Genomic DNA, 23,079 nt, shown 5'->3' on the forward strand with positions numbered 1-23,079 from the left:
GCTTTCCAGCTTCAGGTGAGACAATTATTCATTGATCTTTTGTACATTTCAAGTGTGCAAAAACTCACCTCTGGAAGACTGATATTTGTAGATAAAATTGATATGGCTTACTGGGCTCTGTTAGTGGCTCTTAGATGTAGTGAATTTGATGTTGTTAATGATCTTCTGCATATGGAAGTTCTACTTCTGCTGAATTTACCTGTCATTAACAGCTTGCTGCATTGTGAAATCATTAAATAGCAGCCTTTAACATATTTAACTCTGGTTTCTGAAAAGCTGAACTTCCTAATTGGGACTCATACATGTATGAACCCTTGGTGTCTGGTGCTGACTTGAGAATAAAACTTCAGTTATTACTTACAGGGCCTGCCTTACAGCATAAGATCACATGGCAGTGCCTTCTGCTTTCAGTATTTTACCAGTGCTGTGGTACAACTGGGTCTGGTTAATACCTGTTCAGATACAAGACAGAGTAAGGAAAATGTGTTTATTATTTCAGATCAGCCCTTTTTTACAAGGCATCGATTGGTTACTTGGTGGTGAATGTTGGGTTCTATTGCAGATGTGATGCCATCCATGCAGTAATGGATGGAAATACATTAAAGGAGCAGCATAACAATTTATTTCACAGGGCAAAGGTCAAGAGAGTGCTGATTCCATATTACAAATCTAACAGAACTGAAGTGGCAGAAGCATTCTTTGAAGGCTTAAGCAGATGAGGGATGTTCAGTTTTCTGTTACAAAACCTAAATCAGAGAGCATTGAAATCTGTTGAATTTTGGAATAGTTGAGAGTAAGAATGTGAATTCTGTTTGTAACAGAAAAAAACTTGTTCTCATTCCATCCCTCTACTACTCGCATCTGCTCCACATGTCGAAGTAGGAAAAGAGTCATTTGTTGCTCCGTTAATTGCAAAACTGTATTTGTCAGACACCAATTCTGAATCAGCTCTCATACCTGTTACCGTGCTTTCAATAACAAGACTGCAGTTGGGGTTGGTTTGTGGGGAGGCTAGCTGAATTGAAAGGGAGTGGATTGGGATAGTATAGCTGCTGGACAGAAACACCTATTTTAAAAGATGATCATCCTATGAAGTATGCCAGTTTTCCCACCTTGTGTATGTGACCTGAGGAGCTATGTTAAGATAAGCTTAAGATAATGGCAGGACAAGGGGAAATGGCTTTAAGTTGAGGGAGGGAGGATTTAGGTTGAGTATCAGGGGAAGTTCTTTACAGAGTGAATGGTGAGGTGCTGGAACAGGCTGCCCAGAGAGGCTGTGGACACCCCTCTTCCTGGAGGTGTTCAAGGCCAGTTGGATGAGGTCCTGGGCAGCCTGGTCTAATATTTAATAGGGAGGTTGGTGGCCCTGCATATGGTGGAGGGGTTGGAGCTTCATGATCTTTGAGGGTCCCTTCCAACCCAAGCCATTCTATGATTTTCTGATTCTAAGCTCAAATGCTAGTGTCTTGGGAATCAAAGCAGAGTTTCTCTTTGCCATCCCTATTTACAGTTGCTTAACTAGGATCTGTAGTATCAGAAAGAAACCTGGGATATAATTGGAGTAAATGCAATTAAATTCTTCTGTAAAATAGTCAATTTAAAACCCTTTATGTCTTGAGCGATCACGGAAAGAGTGACATAAAATGATTATTTAACGGATGTATTTGGGATCTCTGCTTGATTACTATAAAAAGATTCCTTCATAAGACATTGTATGGAGTTGGCTGATATTTGCTGAAATACTCCTGTTGAAACTTCCTGGTGTGGAATATTGCTTCCAGTATTTCATCATACCTTTAAAAACTTATGAAGTTTCAATCTACAAGTTTTGGACTCCTTCATAGTGCTTTTCTGTAGCCATTTGAAGTATTACTTCTGCCTTTCAGTCTTGCACTGAGACTTCATTTGGTGGTCTCATTCTCTACTGATCTAATTTTCTCATTTGTTTCCTTTAATATTATAGTGCTTATCATTGATTGTGTCTGTTAGTACCTCTGAAATTCTATAGAAAGATGGCTATTGCTTTCCTTTTAGCAAGTTGCTGCAGCTACTTCAAGCCGACAAATAAAAGTTTGCTTTCTCCAAAAACCTCAGTAGCCACTGCTTTGCTTTTTTGATACAGATCAAACTAGAAAGTTTATCATTATTGTCTTGAGGATTGTGTACTTGAAAGAGAAGGGCTTGTGGACTTAAAAGCTTCTTTTTGCCACAAGTGTTGTGTTTAATAGAAGATGTTATGGTGGATTGCATGTCTTGCTTTACTGAATTCACTAAGTAGGGAACCGGTTCTCTGGGTGTCTTTGTTCCACTTTGGGATAATGTTGCCTGAAGATCATAACTGTGAAATACACCTCAAGTTCTTCACTGAACTCCAGTTTTATACAGACTTCAGGAGAGAGAACGTAATTGCTAATAGAACAAGTTAAACGTGCTTAAAAAGCTCTCTGTGTGTTTTTTGTTGCTGTGGTTTGTTTGTTTGTGGAAAATACTCTTCCTTTATTTAATTCTGGAATTTTCCCAAGAAATTATTGGAAGTTGTCATATAAGAAGAGTAATAAAGAGCATATTCTAGGAACTTGTTTCACAGATTGTACCAGTTACCCCCAAGAATATGCTGCTCCACTAGCATATGTTTTATAACTTTCATAGAGTAATTTTCAAGATGGTAATGTGGAGTTTACACTTCTGTGAACCTGTTAGCTATATTTTCCAGCTCTTAACTCTCTTGCCAAAGCAGCATTTGTTTCATGCAGATTTTTGCATCAGGCTTCCAACTTCTTCCTCAGGCTAGATGTTGGCCTAGTGCAAGTGGAGCTGAGAACATACAATGATGAGAGAACGGAGTGGTGTTCCCACTGATGTTTAACGACTCGTAGTTGCAGCATTGTGATCAGACTGTATTGTGTTAGTGTGCATGTGAGTCTAGGATTTACAGCCTTCTGCAGCTCTGCATGTAGTCTCTTCAGTTTTTTGTGATGGCTATTGTCTCCGAACATATGGAGATCTACAGATGATAATTGTCCTCTTGCATATGAAGTTAGAGACTCCCTCTACTGTGTAGAACAAATTAAACATCTGCTAGTTAACATGAGAGGTTTTTTTATGTTAAAAAATTCTTTTTATATTTATAAAAAATAGAAACATAATGCACTCCTAAACAAATTCTCAGAAGATAACCATTAAGAAAGATAATGAAAATGCTTGACTGAGATTGCATATGTGTTAATGCTAATATCAGACAATGAAAAAAAAATCAAACCTTATGTCCACATCCTGCTCATAATATTTAGCATATACAGCTGAGATGATTTATGGAAGACTGTCTCAAACTTGTCTATTAGACATTTTACTGGAAATTTTTTAATGTAGTAAAGGACCAGTGATTACTTGAGAATGACTATTCTTCAGTAAGTCTTGTCTCACAGGAGACTTGTTAACAGGCTTGGAGCTTGTTATTATCTTCAAGAGAACATAGCAAGGAATTAAATAACAAAGCTACAAAGCCCATCGTTTTGAACAGATTGATGCTTTTGTTTTCTGTAGCAGAAACGTTACGTATAGAAGAAAACAGCACTTCCAAAGAGCATCGCTTTTCTGAGGACTCTATGGATTCTGCACTTAATTCAGTAAATCTGTCAAGCCCAGCCCGTCGAAATTCCACTGAATATCGTACTTCGGGGAGTGCAGCATATTACAGGAATTCCTTTCAGCCAGTGACTGCTACCTCAAATTCAGCCCCGATCCTGCGCCGGCTGTCATTGAGCTCTGCTGGGAACAGCAGTTACTATGAAGTCAGTAGGAATCGAATACAGAGGAGGATTGAAGGTATGCCTGAACTTTCCAAAGTATGTAACAGCTTTTATGAACATGCAAAGTCCGTGAGTTATGAACAAAGAAGTTCTTTGCCACAGAAAATACGTTACATATGGAGTGAGATGTTGTGCTGTTGCCAAGCACATCAGGCTTGCTAATGTAACTTCAAATGCAGAACTTAAGCGTGCTAGAACTAATACCATGGTACAAGCCAGAGGAGTCTTGTCTGCTGCTCTTTCCTCTCACTGCTGTCATGGACCCTGCAACAGGCTGGATTGGACAGTGCTGGTTAAACACAGCTTGTTTCCTGAGCATTTTATCAATTATTTCTGTATTGCTGATATACAGATATAGGGTTTTTTCCTGTTCCTCTGCACAGTTGAATTTCCATTTGCCACTTTCCCAGATACTGGCATCTTGGGACCTGGGAACCAAACACAAGTCAAACTAATCCCTCTAGGTATGTCATAATGCTGGTTTTTATGTTGCTGTAATTATCTGCAGTTGTAGAGAGTATTTAAGACAAATGGAACTGTTTGGTACATGAAAGAAAATAAAACATCCTTTATTTTAATATATGACAAAGAATGAATAATAAAAGCCTATTGTTAAGAATGTCATATGTAAAATGAAATGTGTTAGTCCTGTACAGACTAGTGATACTTCTTCTTTTCACAATATTCTTACGCTGAAAGCTGCAAGTTCCACAGCCGGACCAGATCTGAATTCACTTAAAAGGGAACCTTCAAGAATATTGAATAAGGGGGTGGTGATGGTTTACCAAAGCAAATGGTGATGTGGCAAGTTCTGTGATTGACTTATGGTTCCAGTCTGCACAGATACAAAGCTCCAAGGCCAAAATTTTGCTAGAAGAAGTGAAGTCAATCACATTCTCTTCTCATGAATACTATTTAAATTTTGTAAAAACAATTGAGAAGCAAAAACATCTGTGAACTGATCGGTGAACTGTCACCCAGTCATAACAACATTCACACAGTATTACATAATCTTGTATACACCTAAAATACATTGGGAATTTCCCTCAAGAAGCATTGATCAGTTTTTATCTTTCTGCCATTCAACAAGACCTGGACAGGGTGGAAAGGGAGAGAAAAAACCTTATGAGGTTCAACAAGGGCAAGTGCAGAGTCCTACATCTGGGGAAGAGTAACTGCATGTATCAGTACAGGTTAGGGTCTGACTTGCTGGAAAGAAGCACTGCAGAGAAAGGCCTGGGTGTCCCTGTAGGCAGCAGGGTGACCACAAACCAGCAATGTGGCCTTGTGGTCAAGAAGGCCAATGGTATCCTGGGATGCATTAAAAAGAATGTGGCCAGCAGGTTGAGTGAGGTGATCTCCCCTCTCTTCTCTACCTTGGTGAGGCCACATCTGGAGTGCTGTGTCCAGTTCTGGGCTCCTCACTTCAAGAAATACAGAACTTCTGGAGAGAGCCCAGTGGAGGGCCACAGAGATGATGAGGGGCCTGGAGCATCTCCTGTATGAGGAAAGGCTGAGACCTGGGGCTGTTCAGCCTGAAGAAGAGAAGGCTGAGAGAGGATATTATCAATGCTTATAAATACCAGAAGGGTGGGAGTCAAGCAGATGGGGCCAGGCTCTTGCCTGTGGAGCCCAATGACAGAACAAGGAGCAGGGGACACAAACTGGAATAAATGACGTTCCATTTGTACACAAGGAAGAACTTCTTTACTGTGAGGGTGACAGTGCCCAGGAACAGACTGCCCAGAGAGGTGGTGGAGTCTCCTCTGGAGATATTCAAAACTCATCTGGACGTTTTCCTGTAACTTACTGTAGGGAACCAGCTTTGTTAGACTCAATGACTTGCAGAGATTCTTTCCAACCACTGCAGTTCCCCCTTGAGAAAATGTCTTTCTCCAATTTTTCAGTTTAAAAGGAAATTACATCCTAATTCAAAAAGTCTTGTTTATTTTTAGGAAGAGACAGATCTCTTGGTAAATAATGACAGAACAGTCCGTCTGAGCTTTCATAATACCTTTACTGAAGAACTGATTAGAATTTCTCCAACACATACATATGAGAGTTTACCTGATAAGAAACATCTAGAATGCCCACAAATCCATTTCCTATCTTCTGAAAGCAAAGTATTATTTACTAACCAGCTAACTGCAGGAGAAGACTCTTAACAGAATAGAAATTTATGTTCTTAACATGCTCCTTTTTGAAGAAAATGGTAGAAAAGAAAGAAGTGAGGAATAGAGGATACTGAAACCAACCTGGATCCACTAGAAAACTTCAAAGTAGGGACAGTTACAAAAGCTCAGCTATTCCCTTGAGGGAGTAAGCACAAAAAGAAAGACTGAAGCCTTTAGCTAGCAGTTTGTCAGAAAACAGTCTTAAATATGCGCAAGGGTGGAAAGAGACTTCCTATTTCCTTAAATGCAAGCAGATTGAAACAGTTTCTTTTGATTTCTGTATCTATGATTTTCATAAGCAGTTACAAGAACGGTGTTCTCAGATTGGATATTATGAGTAAATGCTTGTGTTGCATTTAAGGAAATAATAAACAGCAACTATTTCTCATCCAAGAAAAAGACAAACACGTAAACTGAATGAGCAGCTTATATACATATATCCCCTAGATATCTGCAGCACTCCCATGGTGTTGGCAGAAATGGCAGAGCATTTATAGAGATGCATACCTCCTCAAGCAGAAAGCAGAGGTTACTAAGGCACACTACCCCAGGTATCACCAATAGCAGTAGAAGCTTGTGCTTAGGCAACTCAAGTACACCTTTCACCCCCCACACGAATATTAAACATTACTGTCATAGCATCTCCCCCCCCCCCCTTTTTTTTTCTTTCTTTCCTTTTAAATTGTCTTTATCTCAGGCCCACGAGATGCATGGAAATCACCTTTGGATTTTCCAGTCATGAGTAAAAACAGATTTTTAGAAACATTTTTGTGCTGTTGTTTTTGTTTTTAAACTAAATAAAAAAGAAATTAATTCACAATTGTCTCCATTGATTATTGATATTTAAGTTTTGAATTGAAATCTGCTTTTTCCCATTCTGGGCATGCAAAGTAGTATAACACTGTCTTGTCCATGCAATTTAATATGTAAAGAGTAAACGTTTTGCCTGGTAAACTGGCCACAACTCACTGTATTTTTTGCTATCCAACCATTTGTCTACAGTAACTTCGAGTTTCCCATTCCAAGTCCTTCATATGATATCTCCTTTTTCTCCCAAGTAGTAATAAGGGTCAGAAATACTACTTTCATTTTTCAGAATTTTAGTAATAGTATTTAGTATTTAGATTGTTCCCTAGGGAAGGGATGATTGAACAGGAAACAGCACAACACCTGTATTTTATAGCCTTTGTTCCTTGGTTACTTTTTTGATTAAGATAACTATATACATACTATAATATGGAAGGGGGGTGAAGGGGGAGGAGGGAATTATTTGTCCCCAACAATGTATTTTTGTAAATGCTGTAACATTTTTGCTCTTTCACGTTTTCCCTCCTGCCCTCAGACTCATTTTTGCTGACAACCCTGTGCTCTCAAAGCCATGTTCTAGGCTAATATTATAACAGGGAAGCTCTCTATAGGTGCCAGTTGCTTCTCTTTTCTTATCATCAATTTTTAGTTAGTTTTAGCATCATAATAGAGAAGAATTATTTTCCTTACTTGCCACCAACCACTTCTCACTTCTGACACTCTACCCAACTGATGGATGTTCTACATAAAGCAACACTTTCCTTCTTCCCTTTTGATTTAGTAGATTTTTTTTTATTTTAATGTTTGTTTCAGTCTACATATTGAAATAGGTTTTACTGGGCACCTTTACTTCTCAAACTTTCTGCATTCAGGTTTGTAAAGAAAGGCAGACTTTTCTTCTCCAAGATCAGACAGACAGCACATTCTTTGGCCAACAAATTCTTGTTTCTTAACAATTAACATTTTGCTCTGCCAAGCATTTAAAACTGCATTCCTTTTAGAGACCTTCTCTTTGGTACAGTCTATATGTAACTGTGATACATATTTTCTCTGTATTTGGGAAAACCTAATAACAGATACAATTTACCACCAAAAATATTTGCAGTCATGACTTCATCATAGACTTTTTCCTACTTTTCCAGTACTTGTTTGATACTTTCTTTTTCTAGTAAGCAAAAATTCTAAGCCCTTGTCCTCCAGTAACTGTCTTTCATTTTCTGATACATTCAAAGATAACCTTTGGAGGCATGCCTTTTTCTGGGAAGCCAAGTTCTAACAGCAGAAAAAAATTTCAAAGGCTGTATGGAGAGCATCAACTACAATGGCAATAATATCACTGACCTTGCTAGAAGGAAGAAATTGGAACCTTCTAATGTGGTAAGAACGTAACTTTATCATCATCTAAACTTCTGCTTCTCCTTCTAAGGAAAGTTTGTGAGTGTGTGTGACAGATGTTCTGAAATCATATAATATATAAAACAAAGTTTGTCACATGCCTAAAGATTTCATTATACATACTTTTATGATTTTTTGTTTGTTTGTTTGTTTGTTTGTTTTTAATATCTGGGAACCTGTTTCTGCTGGGATTTAAGTTTCAGCTTTACAGAATTAGCCTTCAGCATCAGATGAATGTTTTTTAAAAGAAAACCAGTAGATCAGTATATACATTTTTGCTTTCATCTTATAGTAACCCAAAACTAGGATGGACAATATTTATTGTTAAATCAATTGCAGTGTGTCAAGGATCTAAATCCTGTTATCTTCCATCCCCACAGAGCAAGTTGCGTGGGTGTGCAAAATCATTAGAAAGGGAAGGCTCAGAGCCATTTTATGGGAGCTCCGTAAAGCATCAAGATACTAAACTTTGAAACTGTTATTTAGCTTATTAACATTACAGGGATTATTAACATTACATTCTATTTTTTTCTCTCCAAAGCATTCATAGTTGCTTTCATGTTTAAACTTGTGTCTTTCTGTAAGGGTTGATCAGGAAATCACTTTAATTTCTGTATTTTTAAGAATCTAGGCGTTCCTAAAATAGTTGGTGGATTACATGAGCAATGTGGGTGGGAAATAAATGTATTATTACCCTGAATTTGAGATAGATCTGTTCAAGGCTTTCTTCTGTACAGTACTGCAGCCTTCACAAAGCCCTGCTCACAGTATGTATAGTTTGATTACTGCTTTTTTTCTTTATGTATTTTGCATAGTACATAACAGTAATGAAGAATAAGATATAAGTTAAACATGTACAGTAGAAATAAAGTGCAGTGATTCTTCTTGGACAGATGTGCAACTTCTGAGATGTCTGTAGGACAAATTCCAGCTTTTGAAAAGCATAGCACAGCTAACAGTTCTGTAGAGTGCCTATAAACTCCTCTTTCTGGTTTATTTGGATGTGAATTTTCTGTTTGCTTGTTTTGTTTGTTAGTTGATTACATTCTGTTGCCTGTGACATTAAAGCAAAATCTACATATGTAGATTTGGTAGTGTTAGAGGTTTACCACTAAACTGTGGCATGCTAGTTTAATCTGATGATTCACTTCTGAGAATATAAAAACAGAAGTGAACTTTGCTTTCAGATGAATTATTTAAATTTCTTCCGCTCTTCAAAAACAGAATCAGTTTCACTTATGAAATCAACATGGATGTTTATGTTTCTTACAAAAAAACTTTTATTCTTCTAGTTTTGAACCTGATTTAGCATGAAAAATACTAAGCTGAAACCACTATTTTTGTTAACCACGTTTATGTTAATGGCACTTAAGCAATCCAACCAGGATCAAAGCTCCATTGTAGGAACTGTGCAGATGCATAGCAGTAGACATATCCTGCCCTAAAGAAAAAGCAAAAATAAGTAACGTAATGAAATGGAACACAAAGTAATTGGTAAAGTTATAAGAAGCATCATAGGGGGAAAAAAAAATAGATGGACAAAGAATAAAAAAGAGGTTTGAGACAAAAATAAAAAATGTTCTTACTGTCAGATTTCAGAAGTTGTACAAGGAAAAGGAGTAAAAAATTAAATTTATACAACGAGGATGTCCAGAAAATCTAAGAAGTTAATCTTGATTTTACATTGAACAAAAATAGAATGAATAAAAATCCTTAGGTCTCACAAATACGTATGTTATGATCATAAATGCACCATTAAGAGTCTTTCAACATCTTCTTAAGCAATTTATTCATTTTATCTTTAGAGGGTAACAATGTGGAGCAAAAAAGTTTTGCAGTCCTCTGTGATAGAACAAGTGGCAGCAAACCTTTCAAGAGAATGAGTAAGATGGATGGCCTTAAACAGTTTTTGCTTTTATTAATGGAGCCTGATTTGTTTTCACAGAAATGAGGCAAATAATAAACATACACAAAAAGGAGAGTAGGAGATAGAAGGACAACAAGAAAAAAAAAATGGAGTGTCAAATTTTCTCCCAAATGGACTTGCAAGAGTTGACAGTGACTTCCTAGAGCATTAATTTCTTCTTTGCAGCTTTATTCAGGTCTAAGACAGAAAAAAAGAACATGCACACGAGTCTTCCAATCCATATTTTCTATGTTATTTAAAGTAATAAGGTTAGGTATGGTATTTTATGTTGGTTTCATTTACATTTACAGGTACTAAAATCTAACAAGTTTCTCAAAACCTGTAACAGAAAAATGCTGAGAAGAATCAAATTTATTGCTCTCTCTCTTCACATACATTGGGCTTATGATCCTCCCACTTCAGTGGCTGCTCTTCCATGTATTACTGAGTGCAATCATGTACAAATATAAGATAAACATTTTCTTTAAAGTATTTATAGTATGTTGCGCTCAAATAAATATTTGAGAAAAATAAAGAAATAACCTGACAGCTATTAATCAGAGTTTTATTGCCTTTAATATATGATCCATCCTGATATAGCAATTATTGTTGTTTTAGTAAATGCATTACCTCACTTTTACAGGTTTATTTTCAGCCAGTATATCTATCCTTTTGCTCAACACAACAGAGAACTTTCCAATAGCCAAAAAACATTCTGCCTTTAAATTAAATTAAATTAATCTTCTTGGAAATATTACTCTTCCAACTCTCCTGTTCTGTATGTCAGCTACTGCTCAAAGCTGTCTACTGTTCCTCCTGTTAACCATACAGTTATTAAAACTTGGTATATGAATACCTTTTCATCATATTTATCCACAATAAATGAATGAGACTTCTCCCCATAGAATCTTTCTATGAAACTTTCCATCCCTCTGTCTTTCTGCTAAATCTCAAATAATCTGAACTGCAGTTCATTTAGATATTAGACCTCAGGTTCAGATAACATCCTTGAGGTAATAAAATGTTATTGTCTGACAGATCTAAAGTGATATTTTTCCTGTAGAAAATTCCATGGGGCACTTACACTGAAACTGAGAAGTGTTTTTCCTTCTCTTGCTGAGTGAGGGTTTAAATAGGAAATGCATATACACAGAGCAAAATTTGGAAGGTAACATTTCCCATCAGGTCTTTTCAGTATTACAGATACTAAACTGTACAATCAACGTAAGTGAAAGCAGATACCCGTGAGATGCTTGTCAGCATGATCAAGATGAGACATGAATGCTGTCTTCAAAGGGCAGCATGGTGACTTAGAATATTTTGAATATTAAAATATATTTTCTTCTTATAAAGTCAATTTTGTCTCTGTTTCTCCTTACGTATTTACTTTTGGCTAATGACTTAAAGCAATGAATGCAGCTACATGAATAGGTATTTAGATTTTTGAGTACCAGAGAACTTAGAAATAGACATGCTTGTATTCTGTTTTATGTGTTTTACTTGTAATCTGTTTTTGCTTCTCAGTACAATAGGCTCTCAAACCAGTCAGAGCAAGAAAAAGATTTTTAAGACTTGCATGTGCTGATTAAGGTGATTGAATTTTTTCTACTATTATTTTCCTTTTAGTTTAGCAATAAAGAAATACATTAAAAAAATGCAGTAGGGGAAAGATCTGCCCATGGATTTGTTGTATTTGTGCATATCTAAATAGCAGTACAGGCATCTTGTCATCCCAAGGACACCATGGAGTATTCATATAATGTAAAGAGAGATGATGGGGATTTTCTAATAACTAAATTGGAAATCAGAAATGTTACTTTTTTTTTTTTTTTTTTTTCTTCCCAATTTACCAGTTTGCAAGCAATGCCTCCTTTTCCATAAAGACAGCTCTTCAAGAAAGCCCATTTCTAACACTCACAGACCTGTGCAGAACACCGTTTTTCATAGATGACAGACAGTAACTTTACAATAACATCAGCCATTTCTTTCAACACTGTCACAAATACCATTCAACAACAAATAGCATTCAACTAGGCCTCAACTTCCTAATTTCATTGAAGCCTGTATACCTTTCATTCAGTGTTAACATTACTTGAAAAAAAGTGTTTGGACGTTACATTATATTATCCTCAGTTCATCGTGTTGTAGCAGATCTAATCTTTAATGAAAATGAGACATGTAGGAATCCTATTTGAACTTTTATCTTCACTCTTATTTCAAAAAGAAAGTAGTTGATTAAACACACCTAGTGACAAACCAACATGTGATTATCATCTATAATAAATGATACTCCTGCTTGCTAGTATAATTGTATTTGCTTTTCTTGTTGCCTTTGCTTGCTTCATCCACACCAGTAGATGTGTTGAGAAAACTGACTGGGAGAAAAGAGGTCATTCCCTGGTCCTGGTTACAAAGACAGCACAGACACAGCCCATGGTGACTGAAAAACAAGGAATAAAGAGGTTCAAGACTGTACTGCAAAAGTGTATTGCAACTGCAGGTTGCTTAAAGAAGTAGAAGCAAAGGGAATGTCCACAGGTTTGAAAAAGTGGCCTGCAACTACACAATATTCATTGTTTCAGAAAGGAGATTTAACGATGCAAAATCTTTGGCAAGAAAACAGTTGTTTTTAGGGATCAAATAGAGAGAGAAATAGTGCTGGGGACCTAGACTCCATTTAGGACATAATACTTGTCTTGTCTCTACACATGAAAATATTTTAAATTACTAGCGGAGAGATCAGGGGTCCTGAACCATGGTATGTTCATTATTGTTGATTGCATGTACTGTGTCATATCACTTAAAAAATTAAAAACATTAATGGCACTGAAATTTCAAACTGGGTGCACGTACCACTGTGCATAACAACTGACAAGCTATTATCTACGTTGATGAAAACTCTTAGTGCTAGTGTTTTAGCTTCTCCAAAAGCAAGGAATAAACAATTTGAATGTAGGCTTTATCAGTATTTGTACTTGTAATAAAACCAGGAATATTCATAGAATCATAGAATCATAGAATTTTTTTTTGAGTTGGAAGGGACTCTTACAGACCATTGAGTCCAGTTCCCCAGTAATGAACAGGGACACCCACAGAGGTCAGAGACCTCAGAGGCCTGTCCAGCCTGACCATGAATATCTCCCCACTGCCATAATGTTGTCTTGCCCCAGACCTATACGAGACTACAAAGTGAGTCACCAGCTCTGGATTCCTACTTAGGAGGGGTTTGCCATCAAGATAGACAGCAAGTCTCCATGTACCCTCTCCTCTAGGCATCAGCCCTGGGAAACATGCTGCCAAATATTCTTCAGAAAAGCATCTTAGAGAGGTTTCTGTGAGCAGATGGGGGACATTTGATGAAGCAAACGGATGCTGGGTAAGCAGTAATTCTCACTCAACAACCAGCCTGGGGGCTCCGTTCTTTCTTCATTTCCATTCTTTCTGATGGAAATGTCCTTGAAACTTAATTGAGTTTGCATGGAATTTTACACTTTTTGGATTTCTAATCTTTCTCATCATTAATCCTTAAATATGTGTTCCACAATACCACTAACCAATTATAGAAAAATAATTTAAAATAATCATGTATCAAACTTTTTTAAAATTCTATTTGGAAGGTAGGAGACCTAATTACAGGCATGGGACTTTAATGTATGTGCTGAAAACTGAAACTCAATATCTACTTTTTCATTGCTCTTCAGCAACCTGAGCAAATAGATTACCTCCTGTGATAGGTTTCTGACAGTCCCTCTTAGTTTGACAGTTATTTTAGAGAGAGTCACTTTTGTATATAATGAAAGGAAAAGTTGCCAAGCATACGTACATATTTTATGTTTCTTAAAACTTAAAAGCTAGAGGAAAGACTCCATTTTTAGTCATGCCATTTTAAATTCAGAGTATTTGTACTGTCCGCCAGGTTTACATCAATGACACAGAATGGCATCTAGCCCAAGGGCTGAGTTACATTTCTTGCACAGGAAGGGCAGCTTTTATAATTGAGTGTACCAGTTACTGCTTTGAACTTTTTTTCTGTTACTACATTCATGTGAAAATATGATGTGCATTTTCGCATCTTCTATGTATGCCAAAAGAATTAAAAGCCATTTCTATCGAAGTGTTTCCTTGAAATTGCAACATAAAAAATATATAAATATTAAAAACAATAAAACAAAACAAGACATTTTCTCCCAGAAATACCAGGACTCTTAGAAATACCTCACGTTTCATCTCAAGAATACTGCTTTCCACTCCTCAAGATCACACTGACTCCCATCACAATGGCCTTTTCTCCCACATACACCAGCTTTCTCCCAAATACACGACATTTTCTCCCACATACACCCGTTTTCTCCCAAAGATGGGACATATTCTCCCAGACATGCCAGCTTATTCCTTAAAAAACGGCCTTTTTTTCCCCAAAATACCAGCTTTCTCACAAACACCTGTCATTTTCCAACCAAGTCTGCTACTATCTCCCAGAAACAGCCGGTTTCCGAGAAATACCTGACGTTTGCTCTCCCAAATACTACTTGACACTCCTCCAGAGGACATTGTCTCCCCTATTTACCACGTTTTCTCCCCAAGAGACCACTTGGCACACCAAAAAGACCACCGTTGCTCTCCAGTACAAGATATTCTTTCCCACCGGTTCCCACTTTTCTCCCCCAGCTATGTCATTTCCTCCCAGAAATGCCACTTTTCCCTTGGAAATTTCACCTTCTCTTCCAAAAAGAGGAGATTTGCTCCCAGAAATACCCCTTCTCTTACAACTGCCACACGCTTTCTCCCCAAAAAGCCTCCATGACAATGCCAAATGGGACACTTGCAGCCAAGAAGAGGACACCTTCTCTCAGAAAGACCACTTTTCTCCCCAAGAGAGGAGATTTTCTCCCAATTGGATGACATTTGCTGTAAGAAAGACCTCTTTTCTTCCCTCAAGAGGACATTGTCTTTCCCACTGAGGACATTTTCTCCCAGAAGTGCCGCTACTCTTTGAAACACCTCCATTTCCTCCCAAATCTACTCCATGACACGCCTCAGGATGACACTTACTCCCCGATTTGGGGCATTTTCTCCCAGAAATACCACTTCTCTCCCAAAGGGATGGCCTTTTCCCTCTCTAGCATCTGTTTCCTCACCAATACCTGGCATTTTCTCCCAGAAACACCAGCTTTCTCACACATACATCACCTTCCTCCCCCCACATCAGACCTCTTCTCCCAGAAATACCAGGACTCTGCTGAATATTTCCCATTCCCTCCGGAACATACAGCATTACACTCCGCAAGAGGACAGTTTCTTTCAGAAATGTGGCATTTTATCGCAGATACACCATTTTTATGCCCAGTAGAGCTCCTTTTCTCCCAGAAATAGCACTGCTCTTAGGAAGAGCTCCCATTTTCTAACCAAAATGCTGCTTTACACTCCTCAAGATCACACTTACCCCCATCAAGATGGCAGTGTCACAGAAATACCAGCTTCTGCCCCCAAAATGGGACTTTGGCTCTCCAAAACAAGACATTTTCTCCCAGAAATACCAGGACTCTTAGAAATACCTCACGTTTCATCTCAAGAATACTGCTTTCCACTCCTCAAGATCACACTGACTCCCATCACAATGGCCTTTTCTCCCACATACACCAGCTTTCTCCCAAATACACGACATTTTCTCCCACATACACCCGTTTTCTCCCAAAGATGGGACATATTCTCCCAGACATGCCAGCTTATTCCTTAAAAAACGGCCTTTTTTTCCCCAAAATACCAGCTTTCTCACAAACACCTGTCATTTTCCAACCAAGTCTGCTACTATCTCCCAGAAACAGCCGGTTTCCGAGAAATACCTGACGTTTGCTCTCCCAAATACTACTTGACACTCCTCCAGAGGACATTGTCTCCCCTATTTACCACGTTTTCTCCCCAAGAGACCACTTGGCACACCAAAAAGACCACCGTTGCTCTCCAGTACAAGATATTCTTTCCCACCGGTTCCCACTTTTCTCCCCCAGCTATGTCATTTCCTCCCAGAAATGCCACTTTTCCCTTGGAAATTTCACCTTCTCTTCCAAAAAGAGGAGATTTGCTCCCAGAAATACCCCTTCTCTTACAACTGCCACACGCTTTCTCCCCAAAAAGCCTCCATGACAATGCCAAATGGGACACTTGCAGCCAAGAAGAGGACACCTTCTCTCAGAAAGACCACTTTTCTCCCCAAGAGAGGAGATTTTCTCCCAATTGGATGACATTTGCTGTAAGAAAGACCTCTTTTCTTCCCTCAAGAGGACATTGTCTTTCCCACTGAGGACATTTTCTCCCAGAAGTGCCGCTACTCTTTGAAACACCTCCATTTCCTCCCAAATCTACTCCATGACACGCCTCCGGATGACACTTACTCCCCGATTTGGGGCATTTTCTCCCAGAAATACCACTTCTCTCCCAAAGGGATGGCCTTTTCCCTCTCTAGCATCTGTTTCCTCACCAATACCTGGCATTTTCTCCCAGAAACACCAGCTTTCTCACACATACATCACCTTCCCCCCCCCACATCAGACCTCTTCTCCCAGAAATACCAGGACTCTGCTGAATATTTCCCATTCCCTCCGGAACATACAGCATTACACTCCGCAAGAGGACAGTTTCTTTCAGAAATGTGGCATTTTATCGCAGATACACCATTTTTATGCCCAGTAGAGCTCCTTTTCTCCCAGAAATAGCACTGCTCTTAGGAAGAGCTCCCATTTTCTAACCAAAATGCTGCTTTACACTCCTCAAGATCACACTTACCCCCATCAAGATGGCAGTGTCACAGAAATACCAGCTTCTGCCCCCAAAATGGGACTTTGGCTCTCCAAAACAAGACATTTTCTCCCAGAAATACCAGGACTCTTAGAAATACCTCACGTTTCATCTCAAGAATACTGCTTTCCACTCCTCAAGATCACACTGACTCCCATCACAATGGCCTTTTCTCCCACATACACCAGCTTTCTCCCAAATACACGACATTTTCTCCCACATACACCCGTTTTCTCCCAAAGATGGGACATATTCTCCCAGAAATGCCAGCTTATGCCTTAAAAAACGGCCTTTTTTTCCCCAAAATACCAGCTTTCTCACAAACACCTGTCATTTTCCAACCAAGTCTGCTACTATCTCCCAGAAACAGCCGGTTTCCGAGAAATACCTGACGTTTGCTCTCCCAAATACTACTCGACACTCCTCCAGAGGACATTGTCTCCCCTATTTACCACGTTTTCTCCCCAAGAGACCACTTGGCACACCAAAAAGACCACCGTTGCTCTCCAGTACAAGATATTCTTTCCCACCGCTTCCCACTTTTCTCCCCCAGCTATGTCATTTCCTCCCAGAAATGCCACTTTTCCCTTGGAAATTTCACCTTCTCTTCCAAAAAGAGGAGATTTGCTCCCAGAAATACCCCTTCTCTTACAACTGCCACACGCTTTCTCCCCAGAAAGCCTCCATGACAATGCCAAATGGGACACTTGCAGCCAAGAAGAGGACACCTTCTCTCAGAAAGACCACTTTTCTCCCCAAGAGAGGAGATTTTCTCCCAATTGGATGACATTTGCTGTAAGAAAGACCTGTTTTCTTCCCTCAAGAGGACATTGTCTTTCCCACTGAGGACATTTTCTCCCAGAAGTGCCGCTACTCTTTGAAACACCTCCATTTCCTCCCAAATCTACTCCATGACACGCCTCAGGATGACACTTACTCCCCGATTTGGGGCATTTTCTCCCAGAAATACCACTTCTCTCCCAAAGGGATGGCCTTTTCCCTCTCTAGCATCTGTTTCCTCACCAATACCTGGCATTTTCTCCCAGAAACACCAGCTTTCTCACACATACATCACCTTCCTCCCCCCACATCAGACCTCTTCTCCCAGAAATACCAGGACTCTGCTGAATATTTCCCATTCCCTCCGGAACATACAGCATTACACTCCGCAAGAGGACAGTTTCTTTCAGAAAAATGGCATTTTATCGCAGATACACCATTTTTATGCCCAGTAGAGCTCCTTTTCTCCCAGAAATAGCACTGCTCTTAGGAAGAGCTCCCATTTTCTAACCAAAATGCTGCTTTACACTCCTCAAGATCACACTTACCCCCATCAAGATGGCAGTGTCACAGAAATACCAGCTTCTGCCCCCAAAATGGGACTTTGGCTCTCCAAAACAAGACATTTTCTCCCAGAAATACCAGGACTCTTAGAAATACCTCACGTTTCATCTCAAGAATACTGCTTTCCACTCCTCAAGATCACACTGACTCCCATCACAATGGCCTTTTCTCCCACATACACCAGCTTTCTCCCAAATACACGACATTTTCTCCCACATACACCCGTTTTCTCCCAAAGATGGGACATATTCTCCCAGAAATGCCAGCTTATGCCTTAAAAAACGGCCTTTTTTTCCCCAAAATACCAGCTTTCTCACAAACACCTGTCATTTTCCAACCAAGTCTGCTACTATCTCCCAGAAACAGCCGGTTTCCGAGAAATACCTGACGTTTGCTCTCCCAAATACTACTTGACACTCCTCCAGAGGACATTGTCTCCCCTATTTACCACGTTTTCTCCCCAAGAGACCACTTGGCACACCAAAAAGACCACCGTTGCTCTCCAGTACAAGATATTCTTTCCCACCGCTTCCCACTTTTCTCCCCCAGCTATGTCATTTCCTCCCAGAAATGCCACTTTTCCCTTGGAAATTTCACCTTCTCTTCCAAAAAGAGGAGATTTGCTCCCAGAAATACCCCTTCTCTTACAACTGCCACACGCTTTCTCCCCAAAAAGCCTCCATGACAATGCCAAATGGGACACTTGCAGCCAAGAAGAGGACACCTTCTCTCAGAAAGACCACTTTTCTCCCCAAGAGAGGAGATTTTCTCCCAATTGGATGACATTTGCTGTAAGAAAGACCTCTTTTCTTCCCTCAAGAGGACATTGTCTTTCCCACTGAGGACATTTTCTCCCAGAAGTGCTGCTACTCTTTGAAACACCTCCATTTCCTCCCAAATCTACTCCATGACACGCCTCAGGATGACACTTACTCCCCGATTTGGGGCATTTTCTCCCAGAAATGCCACTTCTCTCCCAAAGGGATGGCCTTTTCCCTCTCTAGCATCTGTTTCCTCACCAATACCTGGCATTTTCTCCCAGAAACACCAGCTTTCTCACACATACATCACCTTCCCCCCCCCACATCAGACCTCTTCTCCCAGAAATACCAGGACTCTGCTGAATATTTCCCATTTCCTCCGGAACATACAGCATTACACTCCGCAAGAGGACAGTTTCTTTCAGAAATGTGGCATTTTATCGCAGATACACCATTTTTATGCCCAGTAGAGCTCCTTTTCTCCCAGAAATAGCACTGCTCTTAGGAAGAGCTCCCATTTTCTAACCAAAAGGCTGCTTTACACTCCTCAAGATCACACTTACCCCCATCAAGATGGCAGTGTCACAGAAATACCAGCTTCTGCCCCCAAAATGGGACTTTGGCTCTCCAAAACAAGACATTTTCTCCCAGAAATACCAGGACTCTTAGAAATACCTCACGTTTCATCTCAAGAATACTGCTTTCCACTCCTCAAGATCACACTGACTCCCATCACAATGGCCTTTTCTCCCACATACACCAGCTTTCTCCCAAATACACGACATTTTCTCCCACATACACCCGTTTTCTCCCAAAGATGGGACATATTCTCCCAGAAATGCCAGCTTATTCCTTAAAAAACGGCCTTTTTTCCCCCAAAATACCAGCTTTCTCACAAACACCTGTCATTTTCCAACCAAGTCTGCTACTATCTCCCAGAAACAGCCGGTTTCCGAGAAATACCTGACGTTTGCTCTCCCAAATACTACTTGACACTCCTCCAGAGGACATTGTCTCCCCTATTTACCACGTTTTCTCCCCAAGAGACCACTTGGCACACCAAAAAGACCACCGTTGCTCTCCAGTACAAGATATTCTTTCCCACCGCTTCCCACTTTTCTCCCCCAGCTATGTCATTTCCTCCCAGAAATGCCACTTTTCCCTTGGAAATTTCACCTTCTCTTCCAAAAAGAGGAGATTTGCTCCCAGAAATACCCCTTCTCTTACAACTGCCACACGCTTTCTCCCCAGAAAGCCTCCATGACAATGCCAAATGGGACACTTGCAGCCAAGAAGAGGACACCTTCTCTCAGAAAGACCACTTTTCTCCCCAAGAGAGGAGATTTTCTCCCAATTGGATGACATTTGCTGTAAGAAAGACCTCTTTTCTTCCCTCAAGAGGACATTGTCTTTCCCACTGAGGACATTTTCTCCCAGAAGTGCCGCTACTCTTTGAAACACCTCCATTTCCTCCCAAATCTACTCCATGACACGCCTCAGGATGACACTTACTCCCCGATTTGGGGCATTTTCTCCCAGAAATGCCACTTCTCTCCCAAAGGGATGGCCTTTTCCCTCTCTAGCATCTGTTTCCTCACCAATACCTGGCATTTTCTCCCAGAAACACCAGCTTTCTCACACATACATCACCTTCCCCCCCCCACATCAGACCTCTTCTCCCAGAAATACCAGGACTCTGCTGAATATTTCCCATTCCCTCCGGAACATACAGCATTACACTCCGCAAGAGGACAGTTTCTTTCAGAAATGTGGCATTTTATTGCAGATACACCATTTTTATGCCCAGTAGAGCTCCTTTTCTCCCAGAAATAGCACTGCTCTTAGGAAGAGCTCCCATTTTCTAACCAAAATGCTGCTTTACACTCCTCAAGATCACACTTACCCCCATCAAGATGGCAGTGTCACAGAAATACCAGCTTCTGCCCCCAAAATGGGACTTTGGCTCTCCAAAACAAGACATTTTCTCCCAGAAATACCAGGACTCTTAGAAATACCTCACGTTTCATCTCAAGAATACTGCTTTCCACTCCTCAAGATCATGCTGACTCCCATCACAATGGCCTTTTCTCCCACATACACCAGCTTTCTCCCAAATACACGACATTTTCTCCCACATACACCCGTTTTCTCCCAAAGATGGGACATATTCTCCCAGAAATGCCAGCTTATTCCTTAAAAAACGGCCTTTTATTTCCCAAAATACCAGCTTTCTCACAAACACCTGTCATTTTCCAACCAAGTCTGCTACTATCTCCCAGAAACAGCCGGTTTCCGAGAAATACCTGACGTTTGCTCTCCCAAATACTACTCGACACTCCTCCAGAGGACATTGTCTCCCCTATTTACCACGTTTTCTCCCCAAGAGACCACTTGGCACACCAAAAAGACCACCGTTGCTCTCCAGTACAAGATATTCTTTCCCACCGCTTCCCACTTTTCTCCCCCAGCTATGTCATTTCCTCCCAGAAATGCCACTTTTCCCTTGGAAATTTCACCTTCTCTTCCAAAAAGAGGAGATTTGCTCCCAGAAATACCCCTTCTCTTACAACTGCCACACGCTTTCTCCCCAAAAAGCCTCCATGACAATGCCAAATGGGACACTTGCAGCCAAGAAGAGGACACCTTCTCTCAGAAAGACCACTTTTCTCCCCAAGAGAGGAGATTTTCTCCCAATTGGATGACATTTGCTGTAAGAAAGACCTCTTTTCTTCCCTCAAGAGGACATTGTCTTTCCCACTGAGGACATTTTCTCCCAGAAGTGCCGCTACTCTTTGAAACACCTCCATTTCCTCCCAAATCTACTCCATGACACGCCTCAGGATGACACTTACTCCCCGATTTGGGGCATTTTCTCCCAGAAATGCCACTTCTTTCCCAAAGGGATGGCCTTTTCCCTCTCTAGCATCTGTTTCCTCACCAATACCTGGCATTTTCTCCCAGAAACACCAGCTTTCTCACACATACATCACCTTCCCCCCCCCACATCAGACCTCTTCTCCCAGAAATACCAGGACTCTGCTGAATATTTCCCATTTCCTCCGGAACATACAGCATTACACTCCGCAAGAGGACAGTTTCTTTCAGAAATGTGGCATTTTATCGCAGATACACCATTTTTATGCCCAGTAGAGCTCCTTTTCTCCCAGAAATAGCACTGCTCTTAGGAAGAGCTCCCATTTTCTAACCAAAATGCTGCTTTACACTCCTCAAGATCACACTTACCCCCATCAAGATGGCAGTGTCACAGAAATACCAGCTTCTGCCCCCAAAATGGGACTTTGGCTCTCCAAAACAAGACATTTTCTCCCAGAAATACCAGGACTCTTAGAAATACCTCACGTTTCATCTCAAGAATACTGCTTTCCACTCCTCAAGATCACACTGACTCCCATCACAATGGCCTTTTCTCCCACATACACCAGCTTTCTCCCAAATACACGACATTTTCTCCCACATACACCCGTTTTCTCCCAAAGATGGGACATATTCTCCCAGAAATGCCAGCTTATGCCTTAAAAAACGGCCTTTTTTTCCCCAAAATACCAGCTTTCTCACAAACACCTGTCATTTTCCAACCAAGTCTGCTACTATCTCCCAGAAACAGCCGGTTTCCGAGAAATACCTGACGTTTGCTCTCCCAAATACTACTCGACACTCCTCCAGAGGACATTGTCTCCCCTATTTACCACGTTTTCTCCCCAAGAGACCACTTGGCACACCAAAAAGAACACCGTTGCTCTCCAGTACAAGATATTCTTTCCCACCGCTTCCCACTTTTCTCCCCCAGCTATGTCATTTCCTCCCAGAAATGCCACTTTTCCCTTGGAAATTTCACCTTCTCTTCCAAAAAGAGGAGATTTGCTCCCAGAAATACCCCTTCTCTTACAACTGCCACACGCTTTCTCCCCAAAAAGCCTCCATGACAATGCCAAATGGGACACTTGCAGCCAAGAAGAGGACACCTTCTCTCAGAAAGACCACTTTTCTCCCCAAGAGAGGAGATTTTCTCCCAATTGGATGACATTTGCTGTAAGAAAGACCTCTTTTCTTCCCTCAAGAGGACATTG

This window comes from Phasianus colchicus, chromosome 14 (genome assembly GCF_987193195.1).
Source record: "Phasianus colchicus chromosome 14, bPhaCol1.hap1.1, whole genome shotgun sequence".
In the NCBI taxonomy this organism is placed as follows: Eukaryota; Metazoa; Chordata; class Aves; order Galliformes; family Phasianidae; genus Phasianus; species Phasianus colchicus.